This window comes from Mytilus edulis, chromosome 14 (assembly GCF_963676685.1).
Source record: "Mytilus edulis chromosome 14, xbMytEdul2.2, whole genome shotgun sequence".
NCBI classification, from domain to species: Eukaryota; Metazoa; Mollusca; class Bivalvia; order Mytilida; family Mytilidae; genus Mytilus; species Mytilus edulis.
Window position 1 is genome coordinate 27,651,917 of NC_092357.1, and position 15,378 is coordinate 27,667,294.

Sequence of the window (15,378 nt, forward strand, 5' to 3'; positions counted from 1 at the left end):
TTATCGTTTGTAGTCCAAATCATTATAAAATATCCATTCAATACCATCATTGTCCTGAAAATTGTATGTACTGGTATTGTTAAGAAGATTGTGTGAAGTTAACAATTACCTAGGCTGTATTTGGCAAAACTTTTAGGAATTTTTGGTCCTCAATGCTCTTCAACTTCGTACTCTATTTGGCCTTTTAAACATTTTTGATTCGAGCGTCACAGATGAGTCTTTTGTAGACGAAACGCGCGTCTGGCGTAAATATAAAATTTTAATCCTGGTATCTATGATGAGTTTATTTACATATTCATTACACAAGTACGTCACTGTTTGTTGCGTATGTCAATGGCAGAAGATGAATTTTCCTTGTTTTTCGGTTTGAATTTTGTGTCGACTTTTATATTATTTGTTCATAGATACATTTTTGTGATGAGTGTTCTTGCGTGTGTTTGTGCTGTATTTCTGTCACGTAGTGTTTTAATTTTTAGCATTGCTTGACTCGACTAAATTTTTTTTTGATATACGGTATGTGAAAAAGTGTATTTATACATCAACGTGAAATAAACATCTGTTAATCAAAGTTGAATTAAGGGTTAGTTGGATCTAGGCTCAATGTTGTTGACTATTTTATTTATTATGTCTGTTTTGGTCACGCATCGTTGTAAATGTATTACGGAATTTGATGAGACTGTCGTACAAGTGAGAGGTTTAGCGATATAAATCCAGGTTCAATTCTCCATTTTATACATTTGAAAATGCCTGTACCAAGTCAGGATTATGACAGTTGTTGTCCATTCGTTTGATGTGTTTTGTCATTTGATTTTGCCATGTGGTTAGGGACTTTCCGATTGAATTTTCCTCGGAGTTCATTATTTTTGTGATTTTACTTTTTGATACCTGTTTTATATCGTATTTTGTCTTTGTCTTGAAACATTTGTGGTCTAAAGCGAACATGATCAAATTAATTTCATCAACACGTGTCCTGTGGACTGAAATATTTATCCTATACAAGTATATGTAATGTTGATATTAGAAAAATAAACCAAATGATTACTTACTTTTAACACAAGGGATTCCCAAAGTCGTTGAATTACATTTCTGTATACTAATACTGAAGTTGTTATAATGGGCACAAGAAAGCGCTTTACAAATAAAGGGAATAAGTGGTTTCTCAGATGGATCTATAAAACAACAGCCCCAAAAATTTATTAGAATTAGACACTTTGAACCAGGTTGCTCAATGTAAACGCGTAAAACCCGACATGTCTATTTGTTTTTACCATTACATGCATTTGTTCGATTAATTCTAAAAACTTCGTTCTCCATAATATGTTATTTCCTCTACTTTTAAAATAAAAATAAAAAGTAACGAATTAAATTAATTGATTTTATGTATGAGAAAATAAAGATATTTCGGACTTTAAGCTACTTACACATGGGATACGTGCGTTAGTCCATGTTATAGTAGATATGTGTTTGAACTTTTTTTCTTTGAAAACATGGGAACGTTTTAGTCTGAACTATGACTAAATCATCCTCAAGTGTTAAATTGTCGTCTTAAATCTATCGATCGGGTTCTTATCAAGCATTCCTTCCATTGTTAATATCGTTCAAAACCGAAAATTTATAATCAAGAAATTCTGTACGTCTAACGTGCTTCGAACTATTGATAAATTTGTTAATTTGTTTCTGTTTGTATTTTTAGTTGCAATTTAGTTGTCTCGCTCCGTTATCTAATCCGTTTTGGATCTTATTGGCCATTGATCATTTTTGGTACCTTTGATATGCTATTTGTGTCCTCGTATTTCGGTGCTAAAAAATCTAAATTAAAAAAGAAATGCATGAATATTGTCATTTTTACAACATTTGAACTGAATAGATGTACCATTCATTTTAGATACTAGTAGTTGATCCAGAGTGTATAAGAATATCTCTGGTAAAGTAAATAGTTTACCAGTGTTTACAGATGAGTTCAGAGCAAATTGGAAGTAATCCGGAAATACAATTGAATTGTTATTTTCTGCATTTCTTTCACAGCCATATGGTATAGATTTTCTCGTGGAATTTCGCTTCTAAGGTCATGATAGTCTTTCTATGATTTTTTTTCTGAAACAAGAAGCGACAAGATAAAACAAATATTTACGGAAATTCAGTGAGTTACACATTAAAAACAAACTAAATTCGATCGCAGAAAATTTCAAGGGTCAAATAAAATCGTAATGACAGTATACCAATTTCTAGATTAAGAAATTGAGCATTAACCCTCCCTGGCAGAGTTGACTTTTGATATTCTTCGCATTCGTTTAAGGTTTTGTTTTTGGTCACTTAGCTCTTAAACTGTTTCGGTCCTTATACAGCATTTGCTTTCGGATTAGAGTGTTTCTGATGGAGGTAAATATAAATAAAACGTGTCGAACACAATATTGGGCATACTTTTTGAATTAATAGACATTTTGTTAAGATTTAGAATTTTAGTAAAAATCGCCACTTAAATGTTAAATTACAAATATTTTGACTTCAAAAGCACGGAAGATGATTTATTTTTCTAATTCTAGTTTGTCATTATGATATTTATAGTCCAAAAAGAATGCTGTGTAGAGTTGTCTCATTGGCAATAATACCACATCTTCTTATCTTACACAATTGGAAGTATAATACATAAAATCTTCGAACAAAATTCTATATTTGTTTGTGAAATCAGTATTATAGTAGTAAAAACATTTTATTCTCCGCTGTTCCGATTGAAGATTGGGTTTTAAATATTTTTTTTAAAATTTTTATCTTTCGATTCAAGAAATGCTATATGAAACACATATGTTTTATTTCTTCAATATTACGATATTGTTCAAATAGAGAAAACATGACAAGGACCAACGAGTTCTAAATGTTCTATAAAGTTTTGAAATATCAAATAACGAATGGCTAACATTACGAATTGAAACAATATACTCACCGCATAAACTATTCCTTAAGGTGTTATATTTAACTTGTGAATCAGTGCATGTAAACTGGTGGCATGTTTCATGAACGGAGTTAAAATCATTCTGGATTACTGAAAAAAGTCTTAAATTTTTCATAAACCTACTAATGGCCGTAAATAAATCAATAAAATAGATATAGTAAGATGAAAGAGGGACGAAAGATACCAAAGGGACAGTCAAACTCATAAATCTAAAACAAACTGACAACGCCATGGCTAAAAATGAAAAAGACAAACAGAAAAACAATAGTACACATGACACAACATAGAAAACTAAAGAATAAACAACACGAACTGCCAATATGACAAATCTCCATCCAAGTAACAATTTATAAAAGTAAACCATTATAGGTCAAGCATGGATTATTTGTTAATGAGCACACAACTGCAAAAAAAGAAAAAAAAACAAAAAAAGAACAAAAACCAACAACATTAAACAAACAGACTACGGTCTTATGCTTGGTCCGTTTCTGTGTATTACATTGTAGTGTTTTGTCGTTGTTATCCTCTTATATTTAATGCGTTTCCCTCAGTTTTAGTTTGTTACACCGATTTTGTTTTTTGTCCATGGATTTATGAGTTTGAACAGCGATATACTACTGTTTCCTTTATTTAGTGATAGAAAAGGTTTATATTATAATAACAATTATAAATCGAACCGTGTCAACACAATTGGTGATTAGATTTGAAAGACTAAATTTCAATTCAAACAGCCATTGGCGTGGTTCCTCAATAGGTTAGTCATATTACAAAATCATAAACTGTCCATATACATAGCACTTTTAAAACATCAATTGAGATCTGCCTCATTAAAAATAATTTTACATTGATCTGGATGTGTTTGTGGGAAGAATAACTGTTTTCTACTAAATAGTAACTTCAAATAAAAAATCAAGATGAGTATTACAAAAAAATAAGTTTTAGATTTTGCAGATGACTTGTAAGGCTATTAAATGAAATTGAAAAAAAGCAAAAGAATAACAAATATAACATAAAGGAAGTATTACTAAGATTTGCAGTGGAATTGAGGCAAACGATTTTATACACAAAAGAATAAAAATATTCTACCGTTGAGCTTCGCCGATATATATTATCCTACAGTGCTAAATATTGTAAAGAATAACCCAAACACGGTTGAAAAAAAAGCAATACGGATATCATGGACTTACCTGCATACACCCACCAGAACAGTGATATGTTAGAACATTGGTATGCTTTAACCATCTGAAAATCCTTTGAATGATTCAAATGTAGATCATTCAGGAAAATGTAAACTTTTAGGAATAAAATTTGATCTGTTCAGTGAAAATAAAACGCTTTTAAATTTTGTAGAAAAAAAAAAAAAAAAAATACAGAGCTTACTAAATTCCTGGGTTTATAGAGATTTAATCATGTTAATATATATGGGAAAGATCACTGTCATTAAATCACTAGCTCTACCTATTCTAATTCAATCATTGACAGTTTTGCCAAACTCGCCTGATGATAAAATAAAATAAATTCAAAATACTTTTTTTAGTTTCTTGTGGTCAGGAAAACCAGACAAGATTAAAAGAAAAGTTATGATAGGGTTATTTGAAAATGGGGGTTGAAACTGCCAGATATAAGATCTTTTTGTTATTCATTAAAGATGACATGGATAAATAAACTTTTAGACCCCTTGACTATACCCCCATGGAAAACATTGTTAATAGATCAATACAACAGATTAGGAGCAGACAAAATATGGTTGATGACCCCTGATGGTATCCAAAAGATTTCTTCAAATTTTAATAATTTCTGGAAAGATATTTTACTAAACTGGAATATCCTAAACACTGTCACTAATGGCACTGCTGAAGGGATCATGAAGCAATCCATATGGCTAAACAAGAGTTTAAAAATAAATAATAAAACTGTCTTTTACCAGAGGTGGGTTGAATCAGGAGTTTTCTTTGTAGGTGATTTACTTGATAAAAACAGTATTTTTTTTACTTTAAAAGAATTCTGCGAAAAATATAATCTTAATATCAATTTCTTTGAATATCATTCTTTGCTTCATATGATAACAAACGACTGGAAAAATCTAATCACTTCTTCAGAAAAAATTACGCACATATCTAACGATAAATTTGAATTTATAAAAAACAATAAAAAGTCATGTCAGTTCCTTTATAAAAAATTCTTGTCAATGTATACAGAACGTCCTACAAAACAAGAAGACAAAATGTGTAAGGAACTAGGCACTCATATAGAAAATTGGGATTTCATTTATAGTTTACCCTTTTGTTAAACTAAAATCAACAAATTTAGAATGTTCCAGTTTAAGATTTTACATAGAACTCTCGCTACAAATGCATTATTGCAGAAATATGTAGTTTCTGTAATGAAACTAAAGAAACTATAAGTCACCTTTTCTGGGAATGTACCCTAGTTAGAAATTTGTGGTTAGAAATTGCAGCACTTTTTCTAGTTGAAAATAATTTAACTTTAATACTTAATGTGGAAAATATTGTTCTTGGGTCAGAGTCTTGGGATGTTTCCCTTAACTTACTCACTATTTTGGTTAGATATTACATTTATACATGCCGCTTTAATACTTCATTACCGACTCTTACAGGTGTCATAGCTATGATTAAAAATTCCTACCGAATAGAAAAAATATCTACCTCCTTTTACAGATCCCCTAAAGCAAGAGAGAAATTTGATAGTAAATGAGACTTAATTAAAAACTTAGTTCACATGTGAGGAGAGATCTTTCTTTTTTGTACTTACTTAAGGCTTTATAATAGTTCATGTAGAATTAATAATATGTTGATGCACATAACAACTGGACAGTGATTTGTGTGCTTCTTAAAAGTACTATCTATGTCTATTGATATTGTTATATTATATTGATATACTAGTTTTTGTTTGATTGTATTTGAATTATCTCCCCTTGACTTAGGTTGACATTTATTATGTGATTCTGTCCAACATTTTATCTGTTAATGATCTCTGGTTGCCTCTCCTGGTACCTCTCATGTTCAACATCATTGTATAGGCATTGATGCATGTGGCTAGAGTAGAAGGCTGATATCATCATTAACCTTATCAGCATATTCAGATATTCTAATCCAGAGTGATAAAGAGTGTGTATGATCGAGTAGAAAATTGAGAACAATTAGCATAACTAACTTTTTAATTTTAGACTGTTATTCAAAAATGTTAATATCAATACAAGTGTTATGAATTAACTACATAATTATGTATCACAATACTTGGTGTATTTTCAGAAGAAATAAAAATAAATTACAAAAAAAAATAAAAAAAAAAAAAAAAAAAAAATATTCCCGAATCCACACCAAACAGAGTGTGGTATGACTGTATAAAACGAAATAAAATGTTAATTTGTTTTGTCTTTGCTGCAATGCGTTACAAAATCGGTATAATTTCATTGGCTAAAAGATAAGATATTATAACTGGACATCATAAATTACACGTATAGGTCAAAATCGACTATTTTTTACGACGAGGTTATATGGATATTTGTGATATCGTCTACAATATGAGCACACAGAACATTTACATGTTTCATGCAATTGATAATTTAGACATTTGAGAGCTCGACTTTTAAAGAAAAAATATAGAATATTTTGACTCAACAAATGATCTAGTCATTGACTATTTTGAGCCCGTAAAAAACAATATGCAGCGATATGAAAATCATGAATATTCTGTCTTTAAGTATTTTAGTTTTTGTGTTCCTATTTGGGAATTCTATTTATTTAATGTTAAGATTCTTTAACTTCAAAGAAAAAAAATCAGGACATAGATTAATTAGGCAAAATTTAACCAATTATAATTGTTTTCATTATTGTCGTTGACTGTGACACTATCGAATGAGACTCATCGTTAAATGAATGTACACCTAGCAAAATCCGCCTGCTGTTTTAACAGAGTTTACTCAAAACACATATAACATAAAGGCATTGATTGCCCGCCCCAGTCATGCTTAAGTGATTCCATATATAATCAAACAGATTTTCTAACAAATAGGGTTGGAACGGCACCAAACAGGCTCCCCCTTCGGGATCCGCATAAGTCTCTAATAGTGCATAAGCTAGGCGAAATACACTACGTGCCTTGACAAAAGCTCTCAATTACCTTCCGTGTTGTATAATCTTTATCATTGATATTCATATTCAGTGATAAGTAATTTCATATGATTATAGTAACTGTGGTATGACGATTGTTTTAAATGCTTCCTAACACATTTGTACATATATTCATAATACTAGTACACATTGTGTATTTCAAACTATTATTAAAAGTAACATTGATTATATCAAAAATGCTTGTATACTTACCCCCCAGACATAACGTAAATTGCCACATACATAGCAACTTAGATATGTACGACATGTTTTGTTGAACTTATCTTTTCTATGTTAAATATCTAAATGTTTTACTTCCGTGTCTGATCAATATGTATTTAAGATAAGAATGATAACATTAAATTTGACAACCGTTAGAAGTTATTTCTCCATGATAAAATATCAGCTTTGGATAATCGTATTCTCCTCATGTCCCGTATCGCTCAGTTTTAGTTTAGGTTATATGATGTATACTCAAAATGAATAAATAAGTAGCTGTATACATATCATCTATTGACTTACCTCATTCAGAATGGCATTTAATCAATTCTACATTGATATTGTTTTATGTCATCTTTTAGCTTCGACTTAATCATGTAAATCTGAATTCGGAACACTACTTCCGGAAATATTTAATCTGTCGATTCAGCATTGCTGTGAATCAATTGTCAAATTTTATTTATGTTTGTAAATATCTTTGTTTGTGCAATGACATCAGCATTCAATGAAAGATATATGTTTGGCACAAAAACACTTACAACAGCAATCTTGTAAAAATAGAATGACGAAAATTTACAAATTATACAATTATAGTGTGGTAGTGTTTCTACCTGTTGCAATTTAATGACATGTAATATGATACAACTGTCATTTGCAATTTTTTTTTTACAGAAACTAACAAGTTAAAGAACTGTATACAAAAGAAAACTTTTGATTAATGGAATATATCACCTTTAAGCACAGCGCTGATTCCTTTAACAGATGGATAAAGACTTTTTTCCGATCGTATGAGCTCTTTAGTGTTTCTTTTATGTTTAGATTTTGAAATGTGTTTGTCTCGAGCATCTCTAAGAGACATTCATTATCCAAATGCACGTTTAGAGGTTTAGTTTTTAACGTTAAATTTAATCATACCTCTCCTAATAGTATGTTATCGTAAGGTATCGGGGTATAACCAACCCATTAGCCAATGACTACTGTTCTCGTGTAATTCAACGTATGGTTTGCCCCTCTATTTTATTCAATACCATGGAATAAAGTGCGTAAACTGTTACGATTAATCATGTTAAATAATAAAGTTCCAACTATTGAGATTAAAAAGAGATTTGAGATCAAAAACAAAGATTGTTAAACAACGTCACATGTTCATGATAATGCAAAAAAACTGTCAACCTTTGTTTCTTGTCATATACAGCTTTGATTTACATTAGGGATCAGTGATTCATTCATATTAGATTTGTAACGATTGAGAGCTTTCTTTATCGTGTATATTGAAAACAGTAGTTTTTGTTGAAAACCGTATATTGAACTTTACATGGGTTTTGTTTCCTTTTTTTGGCTACTGTCTCATTGGTGTATGTTCAATCATCTGTTCATATGTTTGAAACGATTACAGCATATGTATTTTTTTTTCTTCCTAACGATTTGGTTATAGTGGTTTGGAAAGACATGATTTCACATTTACATGTACTTTAAGTGTTAGTTCATTCAAACATTATATTCATACGGATATTTCTTTCCTAATTGATATGTTTGTATTTATTAACATCGGTTTATTTCTCAGTTCAGGAATATAGTTATGAGGCAAAGTTGTTTTTGTGATACATTGCAAGTATTTTGTATGGGTAATTGCGTCTCAACCCTAATAAAGATAAAAAAAAAAAAAAAAAAACACGTACAGGTACATAATAAGGCAGTTCAAATAATGCTGAAAACAGCGATTAGAAAATGAAACTATTGTAAACTGTATACATTTTATTTCGTACCATATTCAACTAAATCCTTTAGCTTTATTACTAAACAAGCGCCTTTATATAAACAATCATATACTTGACCATACTTAAGTTCTTTGTTGTTTATAAGCTCTTCATTGATTTGAAAAAAATTGTATGCATATTAAGGACGGGAACAAATAAAAAGTTATACCAATCGATGGGGTCAAATTGACCTGGATAAAGGATGGAAATTGTTAGCTGCTAAAATGAAAAATCAGGAAATTGTTATTAAGGGCATACGGTACAGTTTTGATTCCGTATTTACAAGTTGATGAAAATTTGCATATCGGCCGTTTTTTACCTGATTAAATCAAATATGTAATAAAAAATATACGTGCATGTGCTACTTTTTGAGTTAAATGAGGTCGACATTTTATATATTTGCTCAAAATTCTGATTTGTAGGCGTATATTCCGTTTCAAAAGAAAGATATAACTTTTTTGTTTAAAAAGATAAACACAAATATTGTTTTGTTAAATAATTTGTAATTTCTTTATTTTATAAGTATTCTTAAAAATCATGCGTTTTTTGTTCAGAAATAACTCATATTTATCAAATGGTCATGCATTGAGAAAAAAAAAACGTTATTTTTTGCTTTATATTTATCAAAATTATAAAAACTGCACTATTTACAGTTTTATAAAATTTGGTCCATATAATCTCCCTGCAAAATGAAACAAAATGTCGTTTTAACAAATGAGGGTCCATGCACTCGTTTTCAAATCAAATCAGTTTGAATGATAAAAATCAGTCCAAAAAATGCATCTTTTCCCGATATGTTACAGTTTGACGTCGCGAAAATACCATTTTACGCTAGCAACGTCATTATCTCCCCTGTAACTGTATCGTATGCCCTTAAAGGTGGACAGTATGACACGGACCATCTGAAATTCTGAAACTGAATGATTAAGGCAGTCGTCAATTGTTTAATTTTAAATTGACAAGATAAAAAAACCTGATTTAATTATTGAAAGACATATACAAATAAATTTCGCAAAGACGGCGTAAAAAATGTTTTTGTAGGTAATACTTTTAATAATTTGTTTTGCATATAATATACAGTGCCTGCAGATACAATTGTACAACACAAGACATGCACTATTTTACAGCATGCACATTTATCACATGACAAAGGAGAAGTCAAGCATAACAGCAAACGTTAAGAGAATAAAAATACTAGTATGTATAGAATGAAGAAAGAAAAAAAAAAGAACACCGATTTCGTGATAGTCTCCATGGTGATCTTATGGTAGCATTGCAATCGGGTATAACATTTTAGAATTACTATTACATGGTGTGAGACTTATATGTCTGTGTTTTTCTTTAATAAAAAGAGCATGATTCTTTGTCTTCACATGGTTTTGGATTTAACGTCTCTATTCTGATCGGACATTTAAACGTCCAAAACGACTACAAAGACTCACTCTTTGGCAATAGCGTTATTGCTAGTTGATACAATATCAAGGAAGCACCATTGATTTATTCCATATTCACTTAAGATGTGAAACAATTATAAGATACTATCCTCATCAAGATTGAGAGTGAATTCGAATGATCTGATAGGGTCATCATGTCTTGTCTTACATTCGTACTAGTAGAAGCCGTCGAGTTGTACATTACAAGTAGGAAATGATATTTTTCATTAGTTTATATCAGAATTGAGTAAAAGAGGACATGATTATGGATACAACAGGCTGAATATATCTGTGGTTATCATGATAGACAGATATTTCATACTGAACAGTCAAATTCATATCATTTGTATAGTACTATTTAGAAAAATATCTTTTATTGCCAAGCGCAGAATAAAACAACAGAAGCGGATAAACCGACTTAACGTACAATATTTTCTTAATTCATAGTTGATAGCATTAATTTACAGCAAAGAAATTACAACTTTAAGAAAACAAATTTTTATCATTAAGCAAAAGAATAAAAATGCATTAAGATTTCTGTGACATTTAATATGCGGTACATGACGTTCCTGGGTACCAGTGACCTCTTTTGGGGGATGGGTGGAGGAGAGCAAAAGAGTTCACGGACGGAACACCGATTTTCGTTTATTGCCAGATTCATGTTTTGAACACGATAATTAATTTTAAGTTTTAACAAGGCAAACAAATCTATTTACGTAATCTCATCTTCACAACCCTTAAAAAAACAAATTCGTCCCCCAATGTTTTGATCTTTACATATGGTCATAAACACAGTTTTCGTCTTTGTCAACAACATGCACGTGATTTGCTGTAAAGTATGTTGAATCGGATGTGTCACGAACGCCTAGAGCAGTATCGTAAATATTGGTGGTAGTGTGTCTGTCAGCAAAACTGTCTGGCCTGTTATGGTTAAGTCCATCATATTCATTTTCAATCACATCCAAGTTTTCCTCATCATTGCTTTGTTGTTGGTTATTGACGTTGTCGATCATTTTGCTCTTCTTTACCACGACAGCATATTCACTATTTGGTATGTTGTTTGAATCCTGTTCTAAAAGACTTAATTCGTTCACATTTTTAGTGGCTGCATGCATTTCATATGTTGAATTATTAACAATGTGCGGATCTTTCTTAGGGGCTATAGCAGTGTTGTGATCATTTTGACCATGAAACTCTGCTATGTGACTGTCATCACCAAATCTTTTATTTCTAAATGGTCCTTTGCGCCTGGAGATTATATCATATATACAACATAGATAAATATATATCTAATGAAAAATAACAAAATCTATTGCAATTATAGGCCGAATAAAACAAAAGTAAAAAATACTCGACAACACATTTCATTTTACAAATACCGAATGGTCGACGAATGCATTCCTTTTGTTTTTTTCAATCTATCATATACTCAATTATTGAAACAAAACAATTCCAATTAGCAAATGAGTGTTTGAAGCGGTCATAATCTTAAAATTACTATATATATATTTAAAAGAAAAGTTAAAGTTATAGGGTTAGTTTTCTAAGGTCTCGAATGCAACACAATTTCAATACTTTGACAGGGATCAATAAAATAAGAAATTAAAAAAAAAAAAAATAATAGGACGTAACATTTGTTAAAGTTATCATATCGTTTGAGCACTAACATGAAGTTGGCAGCAGTTTTGTTGTTTCGTATGAAAAATAACAAGATATACATATCATTTCCTTTTGTTCGTATACGTGAAACTCTTTTTCGTCGACACTTTCTAACAATATATTAACACTATCTCATTTGTTTGTATTAATAGTAGCAAATAATATACTAACTTAAATCGACATATTCCAAGCAGAACAACAACGGCAATAACAATTACAAAAGCCGTCGCTAACAGACCAACAAGTAATCCTAAAATTGAAACATACTGAATTTTAAAGGATTTAGAATATTTTATGAATAAACTCATTGTGAATTATCAGAAGGCTAATACAGGTTTGTAAAAAAGATAATCTGAAGTTTTTTTGAAAAAACGACATACACGATTTACATAAATCTATCTCCTAATAAGAGATTTGTTAATGAAGCTTACATTAAATCTGATACCGGGTTTTCGATTTCCATTATCTGATTAATATTTTGCGATAGTTCCATTGCTGATCAACTATGATTATTAATGTTCCATAATGTCAAAAAGTTAATATGAGATAGTTGCTGTGGCAACTAGCCATTACTTTTTAAATGATGCTAAAAAAATGCATTCCGTCGCAGTTTCAATCTGGCGTCTTTTTATATCTTGGAGAGCACATTTTAATTCTATTTCATTGTTGTTCTAAGGAAAATATAATATTGCCAAAATCGATAGATAAAGATGAAATTGTAGATACATTCTCTATCTTTAAAAATAACATAGAATTCTAAATTCAGCGAAACAAGCATAAAGGTGTAACATTTCAGTTAACCAAAATAACATACATTTAACCCTAATCTGATCATAGAAACCTACCTGCTGCAGGCGCTTTTTGTACTGATGGGTCGGACATATAAGTTGATGTTCTTGAAAAGATAGCTCGTTCATTGGGATCATTTGTCTGACTGGTGATAACAGTTGATATGTATGTCCTAGACAATGTGATATAACTTTGTGCTGGTGTCGGGTTATACGTTGATGTATTTTGTAGCAGGAATGTAAAAGAATCTTGTTTTGTAGCATCAGTAGGTAGTGTTGATCCAAGCGATGCATTAGTATTACTTCCTTTAAAACTTGATTCAGATGGCATTTTACTCGAAGCGGTATGTGAGCTTCGGTTTTCAGGTTGTTGCGATCTGTGTATGGATATATTCGTAGGACTTAAAGAGGTCGAAGATGGTGTTTTCTTCGTTGGAAGAAGAGAGCTGATTTCTGTCCACAAGTGAAAAAAAAAAGATTTTATTGGAAGATTATGTTAACGATAAATTAATTTATCTTACTTCTTATACATGTATTAGACGAAGATATTGATGATGATCGATTGAAATACATTCATAATATATATGTAAAGCTTACAAGTTGTTATTGTTGGCATTAGTTTTTGTATAGACCAATGGAAGTATATAGGTTCCTAATACTAACGGTATTGAAAACTTGTGATAGGCCTCTGGTCTAAATACAACATGTTAAGATAGCCAGCAAGATAAATTCGTTACATAGCGTGCCAGTGATCACTCATTCCATATGAAATTTACTGACACAGTACTAGGTCACTAGCACACTTTGTAACTAATAGTACAAACATTATCAAGTTTCCTTTCTTTTCTTGGTTTTAAACAATAGTCGAAATGCGCATCTGGTGCAAGAAAATTGGTACCGTTAATTTTATTATTGTAATCTAAATCAAATTGCTAATGTTCAAATAGAGACCAAAAGTTGTCCTTTTTGAATTTACAGAATGACTCGACTTTAAATTTCAGTCTTTAACAGTTGAAGGAATTATTTCGGAAGAACCGGATTGTTTTGATATCGTTAATGGGGAAAAAGAGGGGTTACATATGTTTATGAAGAAATCCACGACGCATCAATCCAATCTTTCAGCTAGTCTTTGATTTGATATGCATATAAAGTAGATTTTGGAAAAACAGAAGAAAACAAGAATGTGTCCAAAGTACACGGATGTCCCAATCGCACTATCCTTTTCCATGTTCCATGAACCGTGAAATTTGGTAATAATCTGATTTGGTATTAAAATTAGAAAGATTATACTATAGGGAACATATGTACTAAGTTTCAAGTTGATTGGACTTCAATTTTATCAAAAACTACCTTGACCAAAAACTTTAGCCTGAAACACCCACTTTCATTTTCTATGCTTAGTGGACCGTAAAATTGGGGTCAAAAGTCTAATTTGGCTTCAAAATTAAAAAGATTATATCATAAGCAACAAGTTTATTGATTTTAAAGTTGATTGGACTTCAGCTTCACCAAAAACTACCTTGACCAAAAGCTTTAACCTGAAACTCCCACTTTCATTTTCTATGTTCAGTGGACCGTGAAATTGGGGTCAAAAGTCTAATTTGGCTTCAAAATTAAAAAGATCATATCATAAGCAACAAGTCTACTAAGTTTCAAGTTGACTGGACTTCAGCTTCATCAAAAACTACCTTGACCAAAAACTTTAACCTGAACGGACGGACGGACGCACAGACGAACGGAGCCACAGACCAGAGAAAATAATGCCCCTCTACTATCGTAGGTGGGGCATAAAAAAAGATAGAAAATTTAATCGTCGTTAAATTAAATTAGAATACCGTGAATCAACGATGTTTCCTGATCATATATACTAATCTTTAAGTCTGGTTTGCAGGTAATTCATGATGTATTTAATTAGAAACATTTTTTTTTATTAAAAGCACCGATTTTATATATTTATCTCTACAAGGCTTGTAAGTAGTCTTTTTGTTTTCCTCACGCGTCTGATTTATACTTCCCCCGATTTTTTTATAATCAACGTGTCTGCTGGATCTGACTTCTTCGTTTGTAAAGTTCACACAGTAAGTTATATGTTCTTGATGTTCACTTTATTTCGTATTGTGACGTCACAAAAAAAGATGTCCATGTCTGATGACATCGCAAAGAAAGAACACATATTTTTGCATATCATTGATAAAAGGGTGAATGTGACTATATATCATCTAGAAATCATTTGAGAAACAGATCTAGATTCAAAATATTAATTCCAATACCGAAATGTATATAATACGATATTTCTCTACTCGACATTAAAATGAAAACAAAAGGAAATGCAGTGATAAACTATCTATAATTAACGTGATTTGATTTCGCTTGATCTCTGTTCGTTATTGGTCAAAACTCAATAATGACGCCTACCAGTCGTCAAAAGCTGACCTTCCT